This window comes from Canis lupus, chromosome 27 (assembly GCF_003254725.2).
Source record: "Canis lupus dingo isolate Sandy chromosome 27, ASM325472v2, whole genome shotgun sequence".
Taxonomy (NCBI): Eukaryota; Metazoa; Chordata; class Mammalia; order Carnivora; family Canidae; genus Canis; species Canis lupus.
The window spans coordinates 23,414,086-23,436,810 of record NC_064269.1 but is presented as its reverse complement, the minus strand read 5'-3'; the positions used below and the strand labels follow the sequence as shown (position 1 = coordinate 23,436,810).

The window sequence follows — 22,725 nt, the reverse complement described above, 5'->3', positions numbered from 1 at the left end:
ATGAGTAAATAAATAAAAATCTTAAAAAAAAAATAAAAATTAAATGCATCACATAATAAGAGTGTTAATAACAATACTAACCACTTCCTGTCTAGTAGGTACTGAGCTGAAGGCTTGATCACACTGCCTCATTTTATTTATTTATTTATTTATTAAAGATTTTATTTATTTATTCATGATAGACACAGAGGAGGGGGGCAGAGACACAGGCAGAGGGAGAAGCAGGCTCCATGCAGGGAGCCCAAAGTGGGACTCGATCCAGGGACTCCAGGATCACACCCTGGGTGCTTAAACCACTGGGCCACCCAGGCTGCCCACACTGCCTCATTTTAAATCTCATAGAAACCCTGTAGGGCAGATGTTGCTATCTCCATTTTGCACATGTAGCAAAAAGATGAAAATATTTGCCCACTTTTAAGTAATAAGTGGATTCAAATGTTGTACTTACTGACTCATCATTGTTGGTTCATAATAAGTGCTCAATAAATATGTGTTGAATCACTGGGTAAAAAGAATAAAAATGTTTGAAGAAAAGTAGGCTGTTTTGAAAATGCACTTTGTGATGGCATTTACAGGAAAAAAACAATTATAGAAATTGAAGGTTAGAGAATCTTGGACATTACTTGATCTCTTTCCCTCATTTTGGAGACGAATAAACTGGTACAAAATGATCTGTTCAACAGCATATAGTCAGATGATGTCGACTTGGGCTGAAAATCAGGTTTCCTGAGCCCCATTCCAGTATTTGTTCTCCTTCTATGGTTCTAAATCAACCATACTGCATGGGTTCTAAATAAGTTTACAATTGAATTTGTCAAGTTTATCAACACTTCAAATAGCTGTGACAATTATTCTGTAATGTGTTACAAGGAGAACTAGAAATTCGAAGCAATATAGAACAAGGTTACTTTCCTTGAGATGCTAAGATATTTCATTGTCAAGAGAAGTATTAATCTTATGAGACTGTGAATATTATTAAATATGTGTTCCTGAAAAAACACACACACACACACACACACACATCAAATAGCATTATAAAATATTGCACGATAAAGTATATCATTAAATATAATCAACCAGCACAATTTATGGAACAGATAATATCTACAGTGAAAATCAAGAAGGGATGAGATCAGCATTGGCAGCAAATATCAAGGAATTTAAAGCTGATGTAGAAGTTATCATAGGCTCACAGATTTAAGAAGAGAAATCATCCAATGCAAATCCCTCATTTTATACAAGAGGAAATGCATACAGGGAGATGATAGTCTTTGCTTATGGCCACAGATCTCCTTGTTAGAGGCAGTATGGCCATAGCCACTCACTTCCAGTCCAGGATTCTGTCCATGAACGCTATTTTACCAATTTCTCCATGAGGCACTGACAGAGAAAACTTACTCCTCACCCAAAAGAGTAAAATAAGTTAACCATTAATGAAGTGGCTCATGCCTTAAAAGATACATTTAAAAATATTACTTAGCAGAATAACAACCCAGTTGCTTCAATTTTGAATGTATTGCAACTGGACTTTGGTACTTAGTACACATTAATTTCTTAAAAATAAAGAAATAAGTCACAGAGAATACATCTTCAAACTCATTCACTATCCTAAAATGCTTAGCCCCAAGAAGATTAAAAATGGAAAATAAATTTTTACAAAACTACTTGTTTTCTGACGTCTTATGATGGAATATATTTCTGTTCTCCATTTAAAATTGTCACTGGTGCACAAGTGATTTCATCCTGTGAACCCATGAGGAATGCAACCACATGCAAGCCTTCCAGCTGTTGTTCATCAAGAATTGTAATATTTATTCTGGAAGAAGCAAACAACAGATGCACTTGGAGAATGTGAGTTCACCTGGTTCCTATAGCATATGAGCTCAACTTCAATTTGCTAGTCAATAAACATCTTGTAAAAGAGCAACAACCACCCAAAAATTAAAAATAAATAAAAATTTTAAAAACACCAGGTTCTGCAAATTTAAATTTTTGCCTCCATGTACAATCTTGATTTTAATCCATATCTTCAATACCACTCCCATTTAAACTGTAATTAATCAGTAACTGTTGGTGATATTTTTCTGGGAACATGATTTTTCTTTCCATTTCAATATCCTATGATGCTACTTTTTTTTTTTTTTTTTAATGGCATCTTCATTTTCTGGGACAATAACTTACACTTGGTTTAAAGATGACATGAAATGTATTTTCAGCTCTCTTTCTGATTTACAGCCATTTTCAATAAAACTGCCAACCAGGCATGAGAATCCATGAAAACACTTCAGGGTCCCTGGAGGACCATCTATCATTTTCAAATGAACATTTGTATTAGAAACCAGAATTTTTCAACAGCAATTCAAATTTAGACTTTTTACCTAGCAAGTACTCCAATTACACACTTCTGATATCATCTAAAAGGAAAATAAATAAAAAATAATATACAATGAATTTAAGCAATTGTACAAAACCAGGTAGAAAGAATAGACAATTTTTACTTATCTATTGCTTCCCTACTCTTGTTCTCAGCTCTTGGCTATTTTATGGGTAATATACAAAAGAATAAACAAGCATAGGAAAAAAGTGAAACTTCTATCAGATGATTTCTTGATAAATTTCTGATAAAACTGTAGTGGCCTAAAAAGTTATCTTTTTTGGATAATTTATAAATTGCATTTTTTAAAACTAATCAGTCCCTTTTGCCATATCTTTTAAAGAATGAGCCTATTAAAATGACCTTAGCATGGAAAATTAAAAGCAACCTTAAGTCTTAAATCTGTGATACTTAAAATAAAATTAGTTGATTGAAAATTAAACTCTACTGAATATCTGATTCTGAATAACGAATAATTCAGTCAAAATATGTTTATCTTTGTTTCTATCAATGTTCAATGTATAGATTATTCAAATAGAATCTATTCCATCAATATTTATAGAATGCAGCGTCTAGAATCCAGGGTCTCAGACAATGGGTCCGTGGGCAAGGAAGTACTCGTAGCAGTGTTGGATGGAGCAATAAGAATCCAATCTGGGATACTCTAGTACTTTATACTGCCATATTCTATACTGAGAATTTGTATAGTATTCTTCAAAAAAAAAAAAACAAACAACTTTGAAAAAAATCCCTAGGCAGAGCAAAACAGAGGGTGAGAGCCTGAACTTGGAGAGCCAGATAACCTGGCTCCAAGCTTGGATCTGCTGCTCAACAATAGGAAAATAACACAACTTTTTTGTAACTTTGTTTCCTCATCCAGTAGCATAAACTTGTTCAGTATAAAGTAAGTTAACATACATAAAACACTTAATACTGTGCCTCACACAGAGTAAGTGCTATATATATCTTTGCTATTATCTTTTTTTAAAACATAGTTGACACAATATTACATTAATTTCAGGTGTACAACATAGAGTGATTTGATAATGATATACATTCTATACAATTCTATATGTTCACCACAAGTGTGGTTACCATCTGTCACCATACAATGCTATTAACAATACCATTAACTGTAATTCTCTATGCTGTATCTTTCATCCATATGACTTATTCTTTCCATTACTGGAAGTCTGTACCTCACACTCTTCACCCATTTTGCCCATTCCCCACCCTCCTCCACTCTAGCAATCTATTTGAATAGTCTGTTTTTGTTTAACTGTATTATGGACCTAGTTTCTCTTCCTATTTAGACTACAGCACTTGGAGGCTAGAGACTATGTCTTATATTTTTATGCTGTCACCAATCTCTACTGCAGTCCTATTGTCTAGGAGCTATTTATATAGTATATTGGTATATAAACAGCAGTAGTAATGGAAGAACAAGTATTGAAAAATTGTTCGAACACAGGAGAGAAGAGTTTAGACTAAAGGAAGTATGGATGGAAAAAGAAAAAGAAATTACCAACTTCCAAGTGGCAGCCTTTTAGACCAGGAAAACAGTAGGATAAGTTAATTTGGTGGAGTTCTTTCTAATTGAGGGACAGACAAAGCTGGACTTGGATTTTCCTCTGTGATCATATTTTCTCTTATGTATATGTTCTTCCTACATATTTACTCATTCTTACAAGAGTTTTTTTCTATACTCCGGAAGACCAGCTTGACAGTACTTTGCTGTCTAAAGATGCACTACAAAGTTGAATGAAAGGATCTAAAAGAGGATGGTCACATTCTAAGGTCAAAATCATAAGGGAAATCCATAGCTCTTGAAAATAGCAGCCAGGGATCCCTGGGTGGCACAGCGGTTTGGCGCCTGCCTTTGGCCCAGGGCGCGATCCTGGAGACCCGGGATCGAATCCCACATCGGGCTCCCGGTGCATGGAGCCTGCTTCTCCCTCTGCCTGTGTCTCTGCCTCTCTCTCTCTCTGTGTGTGTGACTATCATAAAAAAAAAAAAAAAAAAAAAAAAAAAAATTGGCAGCCAAATTAAGCAATTTGCTGGGCTATACCATCTACCTATTTGTTCCAAGAGAATTTCCCCACAGAACTTGAAGTTCTTAACAAACAGTAGAACTCATTACCTTATATTGATATTTTTATCATTATAGCAGATTAGATAAAGTGGATGCTTGTTTTAATTAGAAAGATGAAAAATTTGAAAACACTTAAATGGTTCAAGTCAAGCTCAGAGTAATGATGAAAACATTTGGTCAAACATAAAATCATGAGATTTTACAGAGATTTTTATGAGACTTTACTTGATGCACATTTTTGTGTCATTAATTTTAATAGAACATTTTAAACAAACCTAATTGAATGGGAAACAAAGTTCTATGTAGATAAATTATAGAGTAAGTTCAATGCAACCACAGTAATTCCTCTTTTTTTTTTCAAATTCACTTTTTGCTTCCAAATTCACTGATATTTCCAAATGCGGATATAGATGTTTTTGACTAACACTAGGCCACACACAGGAATCAAATAAATTTATTTCTACCTCTTCTAAGATTTCAGCGATGTCCACGATTTTTAAATCCTGCATTGCCACTAGATTGCAAATGATACCAAATTTAACAGATCAAATCAATCCTGTATACTCGATGCCAATTCTATAGAAAGACAGTAAATGATCTCACAATCTTAAATCAGAAAAAAAAAAAAAAAAGCTACCACCTGCACCTGGATAGCTACTAGCAGTGATTATAAAAACTACATTAAATACGGTTAAGCATTGCTGTACATTTTAGTACCTATTTGATTAATGACAAAAGTAGTGACAGTTGCAATATGCAATCTAATGTTTATACCCAAACAGTACATCAGTCAATTAGCCTGAATTTACCTTACTCCCACACAAGCCTGGTTTCAGCCTCAGTGTTTATTTCTATAACAAACAAACAAACAGGGACGCCTGGGTGGCTCAGCAGTTAGGCGCCTGCCTTTGGCTTAAGGCCTGTTCCTGGAGTCCCGCAATCGAATCCCGCATCGGGCTCCCTGCATGGAGCCTGCTTCTCCCTCTGCCTGTGTCTCTATCTCTGTCTCTCTCTCTCTCTGTGTCACTCATGAATAAATAAATAAAAACTTAAACAAACAACAAAAACAAAAACAAAAAAACCCAAACCCTCAATATTCAATTTGAGGAGTCCAATTTTTTCACATGAACAAAACTTGTATGTGTAAAAGAAAATCCCAAAACCGTTCAAACCACACTTTTGAATTTGCTTTAAACATTTATCTGAAGCATTTATCACACCTCTCTCAAAAGTTTGATGCCCAACTTAGAAATCTTAACTAAGACTACTGCATAATATGAAGAATTTGGTGTCTGCTCTTTAAATTGTTTTGCTTTTTTTAATTTTCCAAATGCAAATGTGCGACCTTTGTGTTGATAGATCATTTACTTCATTAACAGTCATTAGCATTTAGAAACAGGGACCACAGGTTTTCCTTCTCCTACCATGTAAGACTTAAATGGAAAATAAAAGATATATTTGTTGAACTTTTCTTTCAATAGACAAGAGTCCCAGTTAAAAAATCCCACCCTTTCTCATCAGAGGGCTATGGTCTGAGTGAACTGTGCTACAGAGGAATGGAAAAAAAAAAAAAAGATCTAATTTGAAAAGTGGTCACTTTAAACTGCAGACAGATACATAGGAGATAGAGCCATAATCCAAAGCAGCCCACCTGAATTTGAGAAACTTTTTTATTATTTTAATTAAGATAATTATACTTTCAAAGGTATGGTTGAAACCACAACTAAAAACGAAAAAAGAAAAAAGGCTGAAATAAGCAAACCCAAAGTTTGAATGTTCCTCAGCTGGATTCAAACTGAAAGAAATCACAGACTCGCATGGCTGGAGTTTTATTTGTTTGTTTGTTTGACTTTTGCTAAACTGTTTTATTCATGAATATTTTTCAAAGGAGCCTAGGAGGCCAAAGTAAAATTACACTAATGTACAATGTGGTACAAAGGAAACACTCAGAATGCACAAATGCCTGTACATAAAGGCAAGCTGCTGCTTCCTCCTACATATATATCAGATTTACATATATATATATATATATATATATATATATATATATATATTAGCAAATCAAAAGAAATGAAGTCAGCAAGTGGAGAGGAAGATAGATAGCCGATAATTAGATGTGGATTAAGGGAATAAGAAAAGTGTGGAGAAAGTTTGCTGGAATTGGAAAAACGGAAATGGTCCTTTCCCCCCATTGGTTTCATTTAAATCCTGCTTCTAGAATGTGGGAGTATTTAGGAGTTTGGGGGCTTTTTTTTTTTTTTTGCCTTTTTTTTATAGGCCTTGTCCAACATGTGTGGCATCTAGCATCTGGGTTTGGGTGGCTTATTATTATCTTTCTAAACATATAGTTTGATATTCCTTTAATTAAAATGGTGACCATCACCCAAAACAACTTTTCTGGAGAAGGACCTTTTAAACCCACAAAACCCAGGCATGGGTTTGTTGAACCTGCAGGCAGTTGTGTTTAAGTGAGCATTAAAGACTTGGCAAGCCCTCTGCGCTCTCATTTTCTTATTCTCTATTATCTATCCACTTAATAATTTCAGAAACCCTAATCAGACTCTAACCAAAAAAATCCACACAGTGCTTGGGATAGAATGATAATACCATCTGTTTTCATTCTTATGTGGGTTCTTTCCAGCCATACAATCCAGCATTCTGGCTGCTTACTTTATAATGATCCTAACATTATAGGTGATTTAAAGGAAAGTCTCCTATGTCACTGTCTCTTGCAAGCATGCAGAATCTTTTCAATTCACAAAAGTCTGAAGTATTTTCATATTAGTGTTGGTTGCATTTGAATTCTATAGATAAATAGAACGAATCCCAATAATTTAAAATAAAAAAAAAGAAACGAAAAACAAAGCTACTTCTTGCTGTTTTTGGTAATGGTTGGTAAGACAGAAAGCTCTTCTAAAAGAGTTTATTGGGCATGTGACTCCTAATTCTCGTGAAGTCTTGATGGCAATGTTAAAAATAAGATAGCTAAGCCATCCCTAAAAATAGAACTGATTTGCTGAGAACCTTCATACAATGACTTTTCAAATGCACAGCTTTTACCATATTCATTAAGAATTAGATTATAGTATCATTACTTGTGGATAATAAATGAAGAAATGCTGGTATCATTTCCTTCTAGTCATGGTAACAAGTACGAATTCAGAGCAAAGGTCAAATGCTTTTAAACTCTTTGATACAGGAAAAATTAGCCAATGATATGGAAAAATACACTCCAAATAATTCATTTTTGCAGATTTTAACAATCAATATGGAGCACCATATGATAGATATGGCTCCAACAGTCTGTATCAATCATGAAGATTGGCAGTGGCAAACTACACAGACCAATTTTTGTCATGCTACCACAGTCGATTTTACAGACTATGTGTAACCAAGACTTACTCTGGTGCTTTCCCTGACACACCACACAGCCCCTTCCAAGATCTGCTTCCAACACATTCAAGGGCTTTTCTGAACCAAACCTAACTGAAAACCTTTGGAGACTGGCACACAATTCTTATGATACTCCATGTTTTCCTTCCAAAGGCTGCATCTTTAATACATTATATTGGGTTTTTCCCATCACACATTTAATGTGTGAAATTTCTAAACTCTTCCCCTTCACTTATCTAAATTGAACTTTGGCAGCCAACAGTTAGCTGTTGGAGAGTTGCTTAAAAATGATCAGACCCTTTCTAGATCTGATTGCAAGAGGTATCAGTGCCAAGATAGAAATTTCGGTCTTCATCATACACAAAATCAATATGTATGCTTTGCTCTGGAAAGAAAGCCACCTTGAAAATAATTAATAAAACATCAAAGCTGCATACAACTTCAAAAATCCACATAAGCCTGAAACATTCAAGGCAATTAAAAGAAATTACTAATTTATATAAGGTGGTACTTCTCTTTGAAAGGTGTATATATATATATATATATATATAGAGAGAGAGAGAGAGAGAGAGAGCGAGAGAGAGAGAGAAGGAAGGGAGACCAAAATCTCAGTTTTGGCTTCAAAATGGCAATTTAAAATCTTAACATATCCATAGCAATTATGAATGTTATATTAAATACATAAGCTTTGAAAAACTATAAAAATAACTTGAAAATATTTAAATAATATCAGAAGTTATAGAGAACTACAACTATCATTTTTTTCTGAAACACAATGCATAGGCATATTATCAAAATTGGAAAAAGGCATAAAATTGATATTATAGTATGTACATAGGTGAAATGAGACCTCCATAAAACACATGACAACAAAATAAATCTATCATGTGTCAGTTGCATTTTACCATCCTACAGAGTCAACTTTCATTTATTTATTCTTATATACACCTTGCTTAGTGGTGGATTTTTTTAAAACAGGTTAAAAAAAGGTGACTAAGAAGCACAGTAGATATGGAAGGTGGGGAGGGATGGGGTGGTAGGAGAGAAGGGAAGGGGGGAGGGAAGGAGGAAACAGAGAGGGTGGGAGGCAGAGGGAGAGGAATAGAGAATGCATCACATATTAGGGAGGCACCTGAGAAAAGCAAAGCTTAACAGAAGAGATGATGTTTCTTTTGGCTTTTGAAGAAGAGCCAGTCTTTGGAAGCTGTGATTGGAAGGGTGCACATCCTTGACAAGAGTAAGCAACTGCATAGAGAGGAAGATGGAATGTCTGTTTGGGTAAGAAGATAAAGGTCTTGTTTACCTGACTTAGGTGTTTAGACTTTATCCAGTAGGCAACTGGAAGTCCTTAGAAGTTTTCAATCAGGAAGATGACATAGTCAGATCTGCATTTTTAAAAGAGATTTGTCATTATCAATGAGATAAATGGATCTGTAACATGATACGGGAGGTCAGGAGTCTACTCAGGAGAAATTCGTGATATACTATGACAGATGGCAAGAACCTCTAGTAAGGTGGAAGCATTGATGCTTGACAGCAATTCTCTTGTGCTCTCTGTAAGGCCCTAACCCTATATCCAATCCAATGTATTGATTTGAAGGACCCACATGGCTTTTTAAGACTTTATTTAGCATTTCCAGAATATACAACGTTGCAGAGCACCTTGTAAGACATTTCTTAATCAAACCTCTAGACGTCCTTAGAAATAAAAGGATAACAAGTTTTATTCAGTATAGAAAAACATTTTAATAGAAATAATGTTACTATGACTTGGTGCCTCTGCATCAACTGACATACTTCTCTGTCATTAATCTTTTACATCTGATGATACAGCAAAAACTACAACTGTGTCTAGTTGCAAACTGTATCTCTCTTCCCCATGAGTTTTGCTCTGCTCAATGTCACGAATGATGATCTGCCAAAATGATGAAAAGACGTAACATTTGTCTGAAATGAGAGGGAAAAAGTAGAAAGGAAAGGAATACACTAATCATGGAATTAGAAACCAAGAAGCTGCTTTAGAACTTATTTAGTAAATATTTTCACTTTAAAGATAAAGAAATCTTGACCCAGTGAGAATAAGTGATTTGCCCGAGATAAAATCAACTCCTAAGAAGACCATAAGAAATCATGTAATGGTTAACCCAGATTTCTAAAGCTATTTATTCTCTAAATTACAACAAATATATTAATAAAATAATGAGGAAAATGTTTTTTTCTCAAGGATCTAAAAATGATAACTATTATATATTTTTATATTTCCCAAATTAAGGAAGAAGTTTGTTTTATGTGTATTTTTATTAAAATGAGAGGAAAGTTATTTAGTATTTATCCACAAAGTTGCATTAATAACATCCTAGTCATGCAATGGCATTAAAACATATAAATAATTTGAAACCATTGATTAAAATGATAATTTCTCCAGGTCCAATATATAAAATAAGGAGGTAAGTCAGTCCTTTGGTATATCTTAATGATAACTGAGATTTTATAGCATGATTGAGTTGGTCAATTCCTCTTTTTGAGATATCTGCTATTTAATCTTTTTTTCTGGTTATAGTCTACAGCTTGTTTGTCTTTTGATACGTGATTAAACCACTATAATGCATTAGTATTTAAGTCCACCTCTGGGTTTTAAAACAGCATAATTATTCCAAAGCAGAACTAAAAGGGGCTGCCAGATAGAATTTGTGTGTTGTCCACATTTCCATCACTTCATTTATTCAGAGTACAAGCAATGGAAGGCTTACAGAGCAAACCTCAAAATAATAATACATTGTTCAAATTCAGGAATGAGAGTATACTAGTTTACTTCCTGTTATTCTAAAAAAATAGCAAAATGTTGATAAAGTTAGTTGGGAGCAAATTCATGTACATAAAATAAAAATATTCTTCTGAAAGGACAAAATATCTAAGGAAAACTTGAAGAAGTGGAAAAATGCCTTTGCATATAATAACTGCCTGTACCAAAACACATAGATATTTGGGGAAAATATTCAGTAAAGATTAACCATCTCTATGTTTGTAAGGCTAAGAATATAGAGGAGATCAGGAAATAAATGTATAATGTCCAATCCCAATTTGATATTAACTAATAAGCACAGCAACATAATCTCCCACCTCATTTCTTACATTCTTCCTCATTAATAGAAAGTAACATCCCACTACTTTAAAAGATCAAAATAAAAGTTGGTTTAATTGACTTTAATTTTTGCATGCATTGGGAAAGTATATATGATTTTTATACCAAGAGGAAAGAAGCTGTCATTGCTAATACTAGTGTCTATTGTCTGTATACTCCACCCAGGACTATGGACTGTGTTGAAACTTCCAATGTTTGAAGATCTGCTTCTTTGCCCTTTGAACTGTAAGTCACTTTTGTCCCAAAATATTGTTTGCTGCATTCTGATTGATCTGTGTGCTTTTGCATCTTCCCCAGGATCCCACAGCTATGCCACATTGCTTAAACCATGCGGAGGGAGCACAAATATTTGATAAGCAAAGGTGATTTTTCCAAGTCTCTGTACGGGAAGAAATGGCATTGTTGCTAGTGTATGATTTTAATATGTTTTATTGTGATGGTTAAATTAAAACAAAACAAACAAATCAAGCTTGGCAAGGAAGCCAGGAAAAAAAAAATTAAGAACAATTCTATTTACCGGTATGTATATAAATTAGGATTACCTTAGCTGGGTCTCTGTAATCATTAGCAGTAATATGCTTATTAACTTGTTAGTTTAATACATATGGCATCAAAGTAAAATCTAATGATGGAACCAAGCAAAATCACAAAATGATCGTTTTCTCTCTTTACCCTAAGCTGAGCAAGGAACCTTTCCAAGCAGTGTGAACTCATTGGCTTCCCCATAACGCTACAGAGCTCACGCTGCCATATAACTGGGAATCAGAGAGGTGAGGTCATTTCATCACTCCTTGCAAAAAAATGCAAAACGTCTGCTAAAATCTGACTTCATTTGATTTACTCTCCAAGACTGTTTTTTATTAAATATGTTTGACTGCTATCTCTAATTAAATGTAGAATTAATTTTGGCAAACTAACCACAGATGCAGTTTATGTTCAATTTTATCAGACAGATTTATTTATAAGCTGTCAACTTCTTGAAAGACTTCATTTTGGAGCAGTTTTAAATTGCTAACAGTAGCTGTAAATGGAGCTACTGTTCTCTGGAACACTAAAGGAAAAGTATGCTATAAATGTCCGTTCCATCTGTGAGGAATCATAAAACAATCACATTCCTTTATTTTTTTTTTCCTCCGTAGGACCTTTATTAAATTAGTTCAACTCAATTAAAAATAACTTCAAAAACATTTCAGAGCCTTTTGTTTCATGGAATACTTGGAACTCTCTGCACGGAACGTCACCCTTTTAACTAATCCCTTTTAGTAAATGGAGGAGAATAGTGGTATTGTGACTTCAGACAGTGCTTTCAAGGGTCTCTACTGTACCGAATTGAGGTCACTGCAAGACAATGCCCAACACCCAATAGCCATTCAAACATTCTTCACAACTCTATCAAACGTGTCTTTCTTTCTCTCACCCGCTTTCTCTCATGGCAAACTCAGGGGACAATGGAAAAGCCTCCAGCACCATTTATGGTCACCATATTTGCACATGACAAAGTCTATTCTTCCTGGTTTGCCAACTCCCTGTAAAAAGAATGGACCCTGGGATAGATTTTCCCACCATTACTGTTATTCAAACTTATTTTGTATTTAATGATTTCTGTTGTTGTTGTTAGAGGGCTGCTACGTGGCATTGGAGAAGCTGACTTGCTATTTTCGTGCCTGTGTAACAAAGCAGAGACTAAATGCAGAATTAAATATGTCACATTATAGCCAGCATATGCATGATGGAGTGTACAATCTAGTACAAAACGGAGACAAATGATGAAATTGGAATTATTATACCTTGTCTTATTGTCTAGCATTAACAGTATTATAAAACTTACTGTTTACCCATGAACCACCACGCCTGTGCCCCACAAGCACTATTTAGTTTTGCTTGGGAGTTTTTATGGCTGCAGCCACAAACAAACAAAATCAATTGCTGTAAATTTTTCTCACCAGGGCTGCTCCTTTTTGAACGAAGGAAAAAAAAAAAAAAAAGATGTATCCAGAGCATCGTCCTCCAAACAAACAAGAAGAGCACATATTTGCAAGCTATATAGTAAAGTTGTTATGATGAAGATTTTGATTTTAATTAAGAATGGGATTTGTAGGACAATTAGTGAGATGTAATATTCTTTGCAAGAAACAGTACCCTTATTGGAAATACCATCTAAAATGGAGTGGGGGCAGTTGGAGCTGCACAGAGACTTATTTCTATGGGTTTCCACAGTTAATGAGAAAGAAAAAATAAGAAGAAAATGTAGGTACCTCACCTGAAATGCTGGAATACAAGTACTGTTTGCCTTTGTTTTTCCTCCTTAATTTTCCTTTTTAATTTAAACCACAGATATCTGTGCTGTTGAGATTTCTACCAGGTAATCCTCTTATCACTAATAATGTTTATAAGTTATTTCTTCACATTTATTTTAAACCACTGATTATTAGGAGTATACCTCATCTATCTGATGATTTTATAAAGCTGTAATAATATATTTAATGATAACAAAGGCAACAAGTTCTCCAGTTATTTTGGATATGCTCAGGTGCCTGACATTAAAAAGAGGGCTTTTTAATTGTGGAGAAGGAATTTAATATTCCGTCTTTGGAATCAGACATATCTAGTATATGAAATAAACATAATGAAACTTTAATAATAAAATTAATAAGTTCAATTTAATAGGTGTATATAGGATTTTTGTACCTTATGTTTTCAAGAATATATGTGTGCTTAATCACAAAAAAACTTTAACAAATATTAAAGTATAAATTTTTACAGGTGACACTATCTGATCATAAGTTAATAGAAGTATAAGTAAATAATAAAAAGATTATTTTTTAAAAAGAGGGCTTTTTCTTATTTTATAGAAAATAATTTGTATAATTGCTTAAATGTTGATATGACTATTTCCTTTACAGTATATAAATTTTCAAGTGTTATGCAAACTAAACATGCATTTATTAATCAAGTGCCTGATAATTTTCCAAGTTTATTCAACTAATTTTGTAACAAAATTTTCAGTTTTTCTTTCTATAAACAATAAGATTAAACATTCCGAAGTGAATTAAGGGATCTCCTTCTTATAGCAGATGGAAAAAAATATTAATAGTATGACACCAGATATTATGCTGTGAATAATAAAGGCCAAATATATATAATCACATGTATGTAGTTGAAAACATGTCTTGAGCCCAAAATTCTCCAATATTTATTCTACAGGATTAAGCATATGCTATCTGCCAGGCATTGTACCAAACAATGGTAAAGTATGATACACACTGAAAATATCTTAATGCAGTTTATAATATGCTGGAATGACATACAACTAAACTGGTATAATCATTCACACTGTATGAAGGGCTCAGACACACAAATACGTTTAAGATTTCTTTCACTTTACAAATTGAAAGTGCAAATTCCCACTATGGCAGGCAGGCTGGATATAATTTATGGTGGCTATTGAGTTCCCATCTGAAAGGCATCATGGGAAGTGTAGTAGGGCTGAGATTGAGAACCTTGGGGAACACAGAAGGCAACAGAAACATGTGGATCATAACAAGGAATATTCAGTGGCCCATTATCTAATAATGCTATTTATATGGGATTAAGGCAAGACAGGTCTGGAAATTTAGATTGGGGCCATAGTGTATTTAGTGGGCCTTAAGTGTTACCCTCAATATGATCAATTGGTATAGGACAAGATGGGTATATACCTGGTTGGCTGTAACTACAAATGCTTGAACCATGTGAAATTGTCAACCTTTATATCCAAGTGATATGTGAATAGAGGCAGTAGAGAGGGAAGAGAGACCCAAAAAGAATAATGCTATTTGTGTCTAGATTCAGGGGCAGAAGGGTGAAGGTAGATCAATAAAATGGTTACATGAGATCTCCTGGAAAGCTAGAATTCACACTTAATTTCCTCAGTATAACTGAAAACATGGGGCAGCTCCTGCATTTTTTCTCCAGTGTTAGCTTCAAAATACAACAGATTTCATATTTTGTGTATCTTTCTAAGACCTAAGATCCCCCATTCTTTATTTTGCTCTTTTATTTTCCTTTGATTAAAATTAAAATGTGTGACATTTTTAAAACGAAATTTCAGTTTAAAAATATTTCTTTATACATTTACCTCAGAATCCAAGAAAACATAAATATGGTACTTCACCACTTCGAACATCCAACCATCCTACCAAGTACTGTGTAGTTATTACCAATTATCATCTTTAATTTCAAAGAATGGTCCTCCTCATATAATTTCTAGTCATGCTCTACCTCCTATTTTATTCTACAACCCCAGTGGAAATTCAAAAGGTGTGTACTATCCTTTAATAGCTGTCCTATTATAGTCTTATCCCATGGCTTACCTTATTATAAATGTGAAATCTTTTTTTTTTTTTATTTTTATTTTATTTTTTTTATAATTTTTTTTTTTTTTTTTTTATTTATGATAGTCACACGGAGAGAGAGAGAGAGGCAGAGACACAGGCAGAGGGAGAAGCAGGCTCCATGCACCGGGAGCCTGACGTGGGATTCGATCCCGGGTCTCCAGGATCGCGCCCTGGGCCAAAGGCAGGCGCTAAACCGCTGCGCCACCCAGGGATCCCCTAAATGTGAAATCTTAACTATGATAGCTACCTTTCTACTGATTCATAAGCTTTATAGAACATCAATGATGCTAAATGGATCTTAAATACAATCACTTAGATATCTGCTTTATTCAATTTCTAGCTACTGATTTTGGGAAGACAGGCTGACTTCAAAATCACTCGGGACCACCTGCAAAAGGAGGGTATGTGTTCTTATCTAAGACAGTAATAAAGACAGCTGACCTGCTGAGGCACCACATTCTTAATCGGTAACTTTGGTCAAAATACGAGGACATCTCCTTCTGATAGACCTTGTCCAGCAAGCAAGAGCATGGCTAGCAAGAGGTGCAAGGGGTGAATGTCAGCTCTGTTCAACTCTATTTATGTCCTCAACTGGCCACCTTCAGGCATGTGAAAGCTATATTGTTGAGTCTGGGGCTCAGGCTAAACATTCTACGCATTCCATATACATTATCTCCATCAAGTCTCACAATAGCTCTGAGTTAGGTGCAATGACTGTGCCCATTTTTGAGGTAAATGAACTTGCCTAAGGTCTCAGCCAGTGTAAGTATCAAAGTTGTTAGATAAGCATTCTGACCTCAAAGCCCTCCTTCTTACTCACAAAGAATTATTGGAAGTATCATTATGTTAAACTAAGATTTAATTTCATACTTTTTAATATAACTATGTTTTGTTAATTATTTTACTATAATAATATTCATGTATATCAGTGGTCATGGGCTGATTAAATCTCACAAACACAACATAATCCATGCTCCTTTGGGCAACAACTTCTGAATAAATGGGAGAGAGGTGTATCTAGAAAGATATTCCAGCAATGATTTCAAATGTGTCATATTTGAAAGAAGAAAAAGATTCTTCTATTTTGAAAAAAAAAAAAAACCTTGTCATTAACAGAGAATAAAAACTACTATTAATTTTTGGCAAAGAAAATACAAGGAACTATTATTAATGAACAAAGAAATTAATTCTGAAAACATCCCTCCCTCTGATGCCCTCCTCAAAATAAAAGTTACTCAGCACATTTAAACTAGTAAAAAAATTACCAAAGGAAAGATAAACAATGTAAGTTATCCACACAGACAAGCAAGCCTGTGCTCAAAAACAAAAGAAATAGACAAAATGTTTAAATTACACTAATAATATTTTACTTGGTAGTAAAACACTTCTTAAAACATTTCTCAACTCAAACTAGTTTTGCCAAATCAAAAATTTTCTTTTGGGTAGTTAAGAAAGCCAAGAGTATTCAAAATGATTTTAAAACCGTTTTACCTATTACGGTCTTTGCTTCCAAAGGCAGCATTGGCAAACATAATTTGGCTGTTAAGGGAGAGAAAACACTGTACATTTTTTTCATTGTCAAAATAAACCTTAGTTAAGAAAGTCCTGGTTGGAAATAATTTAAAACCTCTGAAGTATTGGGTAAAAATCAGTATACACTGCAGGCTGTATGGCCTTAGAATGTTTTTCCCTTAAGATATGATTCAAGAAACAGTGAAGAGCACAGTGCTAAACTCACCCAGTACTTGTAGAAATGTCCCAAGAATAGAAAACCTATTTGCTTGTTTTTAAAATAATCTTAAACTCACAGACTTTGGATTATAGAATTTCGAAAACAAGAAGTGGAAGAGGTGTAGGGGAAAGAGTAAACTGCCTTAGGAAAAATTAGTTTCAAAATATATTAATGGAGCTAGAGAGTAGGAGAAAACTTGAGAAATTATTTCCCAGGTATTGATGCTTCATCCACAAAACCAAAACTTAAAAATCATGTTATTATTTCATTTCTAGGAACTATAGTTCTCTCTATGGAGTCTGTGTGGTCCAGAGTAAAAACATTCAGGAAAACAGTTCTGCTTTATTTTTTTTTCTCTCTTTAAATTAGTCATTATATACAAATTCACTAAGGTTGGTGAGTATTTTCAAACTCAGTGAACATGTGACTGTAGAATACAAAAAAATCATAATCAAATATTCAAGGTTTAGAATGTTATATTCATTCATTCAATGAATCATTATTTTTGTCACAGCAATATTCCAAGAATCCTTCTGAAAGTACCAAATACAGGGTTCCAAGATCTTTAAACAAAAATGACATATAAATATCATGTTTTCACAAAATTTAGAATGATCTGTTTTTTTTAAAATGATTTAAATATGCATTTAAGTACCTAGTACCAACGGCTTCTGCATATGTTTCTACATGTTGGACACTGCCCAGGCAGCTACACTATAACCACATGTTTAAAGAACTACCAAGTCTATTCTCTCTCTTTCTCTCTCAGTATTTCTCTCTCTCTCTCTCTCTCTCTCTCTCTCTCTATATATATATATATATATATATATACATACATACACACACACACACTTTTAGGTTGTTTTCATTATATAATCATTAGCAATAATAATAGTTATTGTTCCACAAATTACTAAAATTTTAATCATAAGTATGAGTGAAATGTGTTGATAAGAAAAAGGTTGTATTGACAAATATTCAAAGACAGATGTTGTGGTTTAATTGCAACACCCACCCTGTGCATATATTTAAACAGTAATATGAAGCAATAAATATTCTTTATCTTTATTACTTATCTTCTCATTTCTATTTTTACCTATATGTTTATTAAAGTATATGGAATAAAACCAATCAGGTGCTTTGCTTACAAGTGTCAGGCTGATTTACTTGGTTACTAGGGTGTAAAGGTTTACCTGGGCAAGATGAATTTATTTTATCTCTGATAAAATGATTAAAATGGCAGATTATATGCTTTTTATTCCACCTGAAAGCAAATACTCTGAGAAGTGATTATGAATGTGATATATTGGGGGAGCAACTAACTTCAAGTTAAGGTGTAACTCCTAGTTATAAATTCTGAAATCATTTAATTTTCTATTGTAGAGAGTGCATTTAGAATGTATGGAAACAATCACATGCCACTTTTCTTAAGTATTTTTTCCCCTTTGGAAATCTTCCTTTTAAAATATGGAAGGGAGTTAGTACGTGAAAAATAGATTGGTCTAAATATTTACAGCCTCCATTTATTCAAACAGGCAAAAATCAAAGTATCTCTTGTTTCCCTCCACTACAAATGGAGCCAACAGGGTCTCCGTGTAATGAAGAGAGACACAGAGCTCTTTACTCCTCACACTTCCTCCGGCTGATATCTCAGAAATGGGCCAAAATTCAGGAGGAGGAATTTCCCCCAGGAGAGGTGTGAACAATGGATGAGGATCTCTGACCTTGTATTTTAGAAATCCTAAGAGAAAGTATAGATTCCCCCTACCATAAATCTCAGCTTTTCTTCCTGCTAAGTCAAGGTTGTATCAACATAGAGCTAATGAACCAAAAATATATTGATCCTACATATTTTCAATATCGATCTAATGGTGGAAGTAGATTTTAATGGAAAAGGTTCATTTTGAATAGACTGAACTTCCCCCTGTTCCCTGTAATTATGAGCTCTGGAGAAGCTGTTTTAGCAATTGTTTATTGTTATCATTTATATAATAGGATAAGTTCTTTCATTAATATAAGAACAGTATAGTATCACAGTTTCTGCTACTAAAAGCTTTCTTGGTGAGGTTTGCATAGACACTGAGCTATCAAACATTTCCCTGCATATGCCGAATCTGGAAGAGACAATAAAATACTATTTGGTGAACAGGGGAACCACCGAGAGGAGGCAGAGGCACGCACATATGGATTTGATTACTTGAATGTAAGTGATTAATCTGGCAATCTAATATTAATTAAGATATTTTGAATGATGTATTAAACACTACAGGCTAATTTTAGTCTTCCCTCTATCTATCCACCTTCTAATCACTCACTACCAGTTCAGATGATTTGCTGTTTTCACTTGAAGATGGCTATAGATTCTTACATTGGTAAAACATCATTTTATTCCCTATATCAGTGAATCATGTGCAAACTTTTCATCTCAACACATTTGAGAAATATTACACAATCCTATCAACAACTGTAGTCCATTATAGCAGTAATCTTAATAAGGGACACAAAAGAGAAGTATTTTAAAAATGCCTTGTTCACTCGGCCTTCTGAATCGCACCCCATAGATAGGTATCCTATAGTTGAGAATCATTTCCAATTTACTTAAGAATGTAACAAAATTATGCCTGAGATATTTATAATAAATTTGCTGATGACTCAACTCAGTAATATACTGGTTGCAAATGAAAATGACTGGTGCCCATCCAAAAGTCAGTAATATATCTGTGTAAAAATATCTATATATTTTCAGAGAATAAAAATATTAGTGAAGAGGTAAGATAAAAGAAATGTAATTGCAAGCTGATCAATAATTCCTTATTTTAGCTCTTGCTTCTAACAAATTCCTCCATATATAAGAGAGAGCAGATTTTTCTGCTTCATCCTAAAAAACAAAGAACGATTGCTACTCCCTTCCCCCCAGTTTCTATATACAGTCACTAAAACCCATCTGCATTCCAGTCATCATTACAAATGATAGCTTTGCCAGATCTAGTCCCATAAATTGATATATTGGAAAAACTGGCATGAATATTTTAATGCCCTGCCATTCTAAAGAATGAGCTTTAGGTTTTATATTTATATATGAATATTAGGAACTTATATATGATCATAAGAAAATTTAACCAAATAGAAATTTAATTTTTGTTAATTTTTTAAATGTATATCTTACAGAGCTATATTGTCATCTTTGATAAATGTGGGAAATTGAGGCACAGAAGTACCCTCTAGGTGATAACCAAACAGCATATGACAAAGAGCAGAAAGACTGGTAAAATGCCCATGCCTTATGTGCTTTCCTCTCTGGTCTAAACACCAGATTGCCATAGAGATTCCTATAAGAAATTCTTTAAGATGAGACCTGAATAGTTAAAGTAAATGGAAGATGTATTCTGAATGTGGGGATTCTCAGCTACTATATTTCCTCCTTCATTTCTGTAAAGTTAGTTGGCTCTCTACAAGTGTTTGGTATAATAAAAGAGTTTATATAAAGTAGTTATAATGGCTTTTTAGTTATACCACCTCTATTACATAGGAAACGGAAAGCATATAGGTATTTTTTCCTTCAGTGAAAGAAATTGATACATAAAAGCAAGTAGAACAATTTAAGGATAGACAATCAGCATGCCCAAAATTGACATTTAAAGACTAAATATTTTACATGATTAACAGAATCATATGTGATTTAAAAATCACCATAAATTGGAGAAATTACCATAAAATGGAGATTGCCTATTATTTTAAAAATGTGTTATTAAAAGTCTTATTTTCATGTACTTTTTATTTACTTACATCTTGATTTTGAAGGAAACAGCGAATCTGTCATTTGCTAGTGTCTTTTCCAAAACCCTAATTTGAAATTTAGTAGAAGTAATTATTTACCTCACTTGGGTATGATAACTGGTTAACAGAAAGAAAGCATGAACTCATGTTCATTGACATTTCTATATGACAATCAAGAGCACTTCTGGAATTTAAAGTGTTCTTTCTTACTGTTTGGTCAAATAACACTGATTAAAACACCCCAAGAGCAGAAGAAACAAATACAATGCCAATAAGTGAGACAATAAAATTATATATCAATATGATTATCTCTAACAAAGGTACAGAAATAAGACAGTAACTATATGGTCAAGGAGCTCCCTCAGTGAAAAAAAATCAAAATATTGGACAAATATACGGATAAATGGGAATATTTGATTAAAATATATCCAAAATGCCTGCATCTTTTACTATAAAAGTTAGTGAAAAAGTTATTTTTGTTAACAGCTTAATTTTACCAATATACTCTCAATGTCAGACACAGCAAGATATGTGCCTTAAACACTTCAGGGTAATTGGCGGTAAGCTGTAGGCATCCAATCTGAAAGCAAATCATGAGATAGTAGGGAATGACATTTAGAGACACACTAAATTACATAACACTGAAATATCTGAACTAGAGTTCTGTGCACTTGAGAGGATTTGGGGAGGGATGCTGCTGAACACCTGACAAAAACGACTGCTTTTTGTTTTTCAAGCCTACGAGTTGACAGAGAACTGTCGACACCTTATGGAAAAACCTGAAAAACATTCCAGTGAGCAAGAGTTCTGCTGCTATATTTTCTTTACTTTCTTTCTTTTAATTGTCATTCAGAACAACTTTTGAAGAACAAAGCCCAAGAGCATTCTTAAGTTTGGCTCTTTGTTCACCAATTCAAAAAATAAACTGGCTTTGTGACATTGCCTGACAAGAAATCACAATATTTCAGACATGCTCGACTTCTCAAAGGAATACACAGTAGGTATTGATGTTTCTTAAATATCACAGGTCTTGTATTTAAGCTCACACACAATAAAAGGAATATAGAATATGAATGTAATATAATTCTATATCATAACAAAATTATGAATGACATATTGTCATACATCGTATCAGTGGTGTCTTTCTACATAAAACCAACGGCAAAATTTGACATTTGAGAAGTTTCTAAAAGTAGAAAATATAAATTAAATATTCATAAAAAAGAAGAGGTACAAAGTGAATAGGGGATACTATCATATAATAAATTTATTAAAAACAGTCCAATAATGCGATGATAGAGGCAAATGGCAGAAACGATTTGCTAGCATAAAGGAAATCCATGCTAAGATCGAAACTACAGAATTTTTATTTAAAAGAATACAATCTTTCAAGCTGTGATATATGGAAATCTTAGGTGGGGGCTTTTGGAGTCATCTAGTCATTTTTTAAAAACTATTCTTTCATTTCCACCAACCCCCTCCTTTTATACCTACTGAAATTCTACTCATCTATTTAATGCAAGCTCCCCCATGATGCCTTACCTGAAATCTGCAATCAGACTATTAACTCTTTCCAAGGTATTGCTTGTTTAATCCAGCCTCTGTCTGGGTGCTTTCCGGGATGGCATTTACTGCTTGACAGAGCACTGCATTTTTGAACTACTTTACATCCTAGAAAATTCTTTCTCAGACTGAGCCAAACTGAACTCCCTATAATTTTAACATGCATTCAATAAACATTTAGAGTGGCACCTATATAGGATTAAAATGGGTATGAGGTATAAATGCGAATAATGTACAGTATCTGGCCCAAATTAAATCCTGTCTCTGAGAAAGTTT

At 33.8% G+C, this 22,725-nt stretch overlaps 1 protein-coding gene and 1 long non-coding RNA gene across 28 annotated transcripts in view; one reads left to right on the top strand and one right to left on the bottom strand.

Annotated features, from left to right (window-relative positions):
* The window catches only part of LOC112665526 (uncharacterized), a 118,758-nt gene extending 96,932 nt beyond the window's left edge, over positions 1-21,826 (top strand). For 6 of the 13 annotated variants that reach the window (XR_007406543.1, XR_007406538.1, XR_007406537.1 and 3 more), the window contains 3 exons: positions 11,167-11,226; positions 11,680-11,771; positions 12,948-18,149. This is a non-coding gene — a long non-coding RNA (uncharacterized LOC112665526). Of the gene's footprint in view, positions 1-1,733; positions 1,852-11,166; positions 11,227-11,298; positions 11,364-11,679; positions 11,772-12,947; positions 18,150-19,258; positions 19,313-20,277; positions 20,375-21,623 lie in introns of those variants that run through there. The other 7 variants (XR_007406544.1, XR_007406541.1, XR_007406546.1 and 4 more) reach the window with 7 other exon arrangements.
* SOX5 (SRY-box transcription factor 5) overlaps positions 1-22,725 on the bottom strand; it is a 1,002,640-nt gene that overhangs the window by 523,169 nt on the left and 456,746 nt on the right. For 2 of the 15 annotated variants that reach the window (XM_025455375.3, XM_035707451.2), the window contains one exon: positions 9,163-9,244. The exons of the other annotated variants lie outside the window; for them this stretch is intronic. The gene's annotated coding sequence lies outside the window, so the exon portion shown is untranslated. The remainder of the gene's footprint in view (positions 1-9,162; positions 9,245-22,725) is intronic. 15 annotated transcript variants of the gene reach the window in all.